Raw genomic sequence first — 6,000 nt, 5'->3', positions numbered from 1 at the left:
TACTGGGGGCAATTCAGAAGGCACAGGATAGATGCATCAGAAAGATGAAGGTGTATTTCTAAAGGGAGGGAGGTAACCATGGCTGACAAGGGAAGTCAAAGACGACATGAAAGCAAAAGAGAGGGCATATAAATATAGTAAAAATCAATGGGAAGGTAGAGGATTGGGAAGCTTTTAAAAACCAACAGAAGGCAATTAAAAAAGCCATGGGGTGGGGGAAATGAAATGTGAATGTAAGCTATCCAATAATATCAAAGAGGATACCAAAAGTTTTTTCAGACATATAAAGGGTAAACGAAAGGCGTGGGTAGATGTTAGACTGCTGGAAAATGTTGCTGGAGAGTTAGTAATGGGGGATAAGGAATTGGCGGAAGAAGTGAATAGGTATTTTGCATCAGTCTTCACTGTGGAAGACACTAGCCGTAGGCTGGGTGTTGGATCTCTTTTTATGTTCTGATCCTTATAGTTCTTCCAGGAGTCAGAAATGACGAGCAGTCTTAATTCTAACTATAGCTTACTTTAGAATACAAACAAACATACAAATATGAAGCAAACTAAATAAAGAGATGTAAAACAGTGCTAAGGGGTAAATAACCATATAACCATATAACAATTACAGCACGGAAACAGGCCATCTCGGCCCTTCTAGTCCGTGCCGAACACTTACTTTCATCTAGTCCCATCTACTAAATGAATGACAAAGAATGTGAAGACAAAAAGATTAAAGATGGTGCCTCTGAAAAATCCATCACTTTTATAATAATATGAGGAAAGTTCCTTAGATTGGAATAAACCAGTTACTAGGCTACATAATTTAAATAATTACATCACGTGGGTAATGTGCAGATGGAATATAGTGTAGTGAAGTGTATGGTCATTCATTTTGGTAAACTGTTTTCTAAATGGGGAGAAAATTTAGAAATCAAAGCTGCAAAGGGATTCCCTAAATATTAGCCATTTCTGCCCTGGGAAAAAGCATTTGGCTGTCCACTCAGTCTATGCTCCTTATCATCTTGTCCACCTCTATCAAGCCATCTCTCATCCTCCTTCACTCCAGAAGAAAGGCCTAGCTCACTCAACCTATCCTCATAAGACATGCTTTCTAATCCAGGCAAATCAGGTTCCCAGCTGAGTCTATGCTCTTGCACTATAACCCTCACATCCTGAATTCAATGATTTTTGCATATAAGGCACTTATCACTTGAGTTTCTGTGAATATTTATCTGAGTGTAAAATCTTTTCCATGTTTGATCCAGTCAGAGTAATCAAGTATGATTTGATAGAAGATTCTTATGAACTAAAGAGGAATAATAAGGAAGATGACGTTTGTACATGGGTTCATGAACTGTTCAGAAATCTGATAACGCAGGGGAAGAAGCTGTTCCTAATACTTAATGCCACACACATTCAGCTATTCATAAGTCTTTGATGTACCAAGGATGAAGTGACTGAATTTAAAGTTAATTAGTGGCACTGAGTGTCTTCTAATAATACCACGACAGCTAATGAGTTGAAGGATGGCCAGATATAAGTTAGTTATCTGGCAGGATAATAAATCTGGGTCAGGCTTTAATTGATATTAATCACAGTGGCTCACTGAGTTACTGTGAAAACAAAGTATAACTGGCCGAGTGAATGCTGGAAATATGCAGCATGTCAGGCAGCATCTGTGGAGGGAGAAACAGGTAATATATTTCAACGTGTACAAAATGCTGGAGGAACTCAGCAGGCCAGGCAGCATCTATGGAAAAGAGTACAGTCAACGGATCTCCCATCTCCCAAACTCCCTGTTTGGCCTGTGTATGGTGACTGATTATGCCTGTGGATGTGGAGAGGATGTGCTGACACTTTGGACGTGGGGTTTGGTCTTGATGGGGATAGACGTTCAGTCTGGGGTTAAATAAAATGAGGATAATCACACTCTGGAGTGGCTCAGTAGTGTAGTAGTTAACTTAGCAGTATTACAGTGCCAGAGACCCCGGTTCATTTCCCACTGATGTCTGTAAGTTGTATGTATGTTCCCGTGTGACTGTGTGAATTTCCTCCGTGTACTCCGGTTTCCTTACTCATTCCAAAGACATTCGGGTTGGTGGGTCATCATCACCATAGCTTGTCACACCAGACAGCCGGCCACTCTAGTCCTGTTCAGTTGATGTTAAGCAGGTCAGTGTCAGCTAAATCAGGTGAGAATGGGCAGTTGCGCAGAACATGTTCAATGTTCTGCACCCTTTTGCCACAGCCACAGGATTCGCTGGTCTTTAAACCCCACTTCACCATACTGTCTCCCATCCTACAAACTTCCGCTCTCGCTCTGTTGAGAGTCCACCACTTCTGTCTGTCAAGCAGTGTCCTGTCTGGCAACATTTCTGGGAGGTCTTGCACTGTATTGTTTGGTGGGGTTCTGGCTTCTGTTTGTTGTCAGAGGTCAATCCTGTACGTTTGGGGGGATGTTCCGTGCGGTAGTTCCTCCACTGTAGCAAAGGTTTTCCTCAATTTTAGGCAGTTGGAAACTGGCACATGATGGTGTAGTGGGTGCCGTGGATCCGAGTTCTGTTTACCTTTAGGTAAAAGGGTTAGCAGGTTAATTGGTCACATGGGTGTAATTGGGTGGTGTGGGTTTGTTGATCTGGAAGGGCCTGTTATCTCTAAATAAATAAATAAATATTCCGTTACAGATTGTGCCCAAGAAGGGAGGGGACTGTAAAGCAGGTTGTGCATTTCTATTTGGAGGAATTGTGCAGTGTTTTATACAGGGACTAGACTTTCTGTGGTTGGAATAACAGAATTCGGCATATCTGTGTTTGTAACAGATCTGTTATTGATCTCAATATTCACATCGGAAGGTAGAGGTAACAGTTCAGAATCGGAGGTAAAAGTTCCATCTTGCCACTGTTGACATCGATTCTTGTACCAAATGCAGGTGTGCCAACTCTAGTTGTTTTCATCCCATGATATCCTGGTCCAACATATCCATTCTCATGGGGCATCACGCTGCCCTCCAGGTCAACTGGCTCCTCATTTCTTGATTGACCTTTGGCCATTTAGCCTTATCACTTCCAACTCCCAGGAACTGTCCTGCCCCAGGTTTATCTCCTGGTTTCCACTCACGCCTCTGTCCTTGAGGTTAGTACATAGAACATAGAACCATTCAGCACAGGGACAGGTCCTTCTGCCCACAATGTTGTGTCAAACTATTTAAATTAGTAATCACATGGGAAACTGAATTAATCCTATCTGCATACGCAATTACCATATTCTTCCATTTTCCTCATGTTCATGTACCTATCTAAGCATCTGTCAAAAGTCCCTAATGTTTTTGCCTCTAGCATGCCCCCGTGCATTCCAGACACCCACCACACTTCCTTTGAACTTATTTCCTCTCACCTTAAATGCATGCCCTCTGGTTTTAGACATTTTATCCTTGAGATAAAGGTACTGTCTGTCTACTCTGTCTATGCCTCTCATCATTTTATAAACCTCTATCAGATCTCCCCTCAGTCTTCACTGCTCCAGAGAAAACAACCCAAGCTTGTCATTATAGTGCATGCACTCTAATCCAGGCAGCATCCCTGTAAACCTTTCAGCACCCTCTCCAAAGCCTTGACATCCTTCCTATAATGAGGCAACCAAAACTGTATGCAATGCTCCAGCTGCAGCCAAACTAGAGTTTCATAAACCTGCAACATAACTTCCTGACTTTTGAACTCAGTTCCTTGACTAATAAAGGCAAGCGTGCCATTTTCCTTAACTCCCCTATTAACCTGTTTATCCATTTTCAGGAAGCTATGAACTTAGATCCCAAGGTCCCTCTTCTCATCAACACTGTTAAGGGTCCTGCTCTTAACAGTGTACTGTCTTTTTACATTTGACCTACCAAGGTGCAAAATTTCACATTTGGCCAAGTTACTCTCCATCTGCATTTTGGCTGAGTTAAGTACATTTGCAACTGATCTATAGACAATAGACAATAGGTGCAGGAGTAGGCCGTTCGGCCCTTCGAGCCAGCACCGCCATTCACTGTGATCATGGCTGATCATCCACAATCAGTACCCTGTTCCTGCCTTATCCCCATAACCTTTGATTCCGCTATCTTTAAGAGCTCTATCCATCTCTTTCTTGAAAACATCCAGACACTTGGCCTCCACTGCCTTCTGGGGCAGAGCATTCCATATATCCACCACTCTCTGGGTGAAAAAGTTTTTCCTCAACTCCGTTCTAATATAAGAATATAGCCTGCTGTATCCTTTGCCAGTCATCTACGCTATCCACAACACCACCAATCTTCGTATCACCTAGTACAGATCTCCGTAGAACACCACAGATCACAGACCTCCAGCTGGAAGTCCCTTTGACCACTACCATCTGTCTTATATGAGCAAGTCAATTCTGAATCCAAATGGCTAATTCACCATAAATTCCATACATCTTAATCTTCTGGATGAGCCTCTATTGAGGGATCTTGGCAAATGCCTAACTAAAATGGATGTAGACAACATCTACAACTCTACCTTCATCAATCACACTTGTCATCTCGTCAAAAAACTCTTCTCAATTTAGTAAGGCATGACTTGCCCCATACAAAGCCATGCTGGCTCTCCTAATTAGGCCACGGTTTTCCAAATGCTCATAAAATCTATCCCTATTGATTCACCAGTAACCTCTCTCCCACTAATGTGAGACTCACTGGTCTATAGTTTCCAGGATTATCCATGGTTCTATTCTTGAATAATAGAACAACGTTAGCTACTTGCCAGTGCTCCAGGACCTTGCCTGTGGCTTGAGAAGACACAAAGATATTGGTCAAGGTCCCAGCCATCTCTTCTCTTGCCTCTTTCAGTAACCTGGCATATATCCCATCAGGCCCTGGGGACTTATCCACATTAATTATCTTTAAGAGTCCCAACACTGCCTCCCCCTTTATCCCGAAATGTCTTAGTGTATCAACACACTTGGCACTGATCTCCCTATCCTCCTTGATAAGTAAGAACCTCACCCACAGCATTTGCATCCATGTAAATGTGCTCCCCCTTTATCTGTGAGTGGTCCTACCCTCTCCCTAGTTGTCCTTTTGCTTTTGATGTATGCATAGAATACCTTGGGATTCTCTTTCATCCTACTTGCCAAGAACTTTCTACGGCCCCTCCTGGCTTTTCTAATTCCCTTCCTCAGTTCTTTTCTGGCTTCTTTACAACCCTCCAGGGTTCTGTTTGATTTTAGCTTCCGAAGCGTTACATACTTTTCCTTTCTCTTCTTGACTAAGTTCATCAGCTCTCTCGACATAGGTTTCAATAGGTCAATAGGTACATTTAATGTCAGAGAAATGTATACAGTATACATCAAGGTTCTATTATCTTGCCATCCTTCTCCTTCCCTCTGACTGGAACATCATTGTCCTGTTCTCTGTGCACTTGGTTTTCAAACACTCTCCAGATGCCAAATGTGGATTTGTCCAAAAATAGCTGTTCCAATGAACTCTCCCCAGTTCCTGCCTAACGCTCTCGTAACTTTCCCTGCTGCAATTTAACATCCTCCCACAAGGTCCATACATATCCTTATCTATAGCTGTCTTAAAACAAGGAGTTGTGATCACTGTTCCCCAACTGCTCACCCACAGAAAGATCAGTCACCTAGTCAGGCTTATTTCCCAACACCAGGCCCAATGCAACCCCTCCTCTTCCCTGGACTATCTCCCTATTGATTTAAGAAACCTTTCAGGTGCACCAAACAAATTCTGCCCCATCTAAACCTCTTGTTCTTAGCAGAACCCAGTTTATATTAGGGAAGTTGAAGTGCCCCATGACAAAAACCCTACTGTTTTTCCACCTTTCCTTAATCTGCCTGCATATTTGCTCCTCAATGTCCTGGTAGCTATTGGAGGGTCTGTAGTACAATCCTATCAGAGTCATTGCATCTTTCCTATTTTTGACTTCTACCCATATAGACTCAGAGGTCGAGCCCTCCATTCTCTCCCCTCTGAGTACAGCTGTGATATTGTTCTTA

This window comes from Mobula birostris, chromosome 2 (genome assembly GCF_030028105.1).
Source record: "Mobula birostris isolate sMobBir1 chromosome 2, sMobBir1.hap1, whole genome shotgun sequence".
NCBI lineage: Eukaryota > Metazoa > Chordata > Chondrichthyes > Myliobatiformes > Myliobatidae > Mobula > Mobula birostris.
This window is presented reverse-complemented; position numbering follows the sequence as displayed.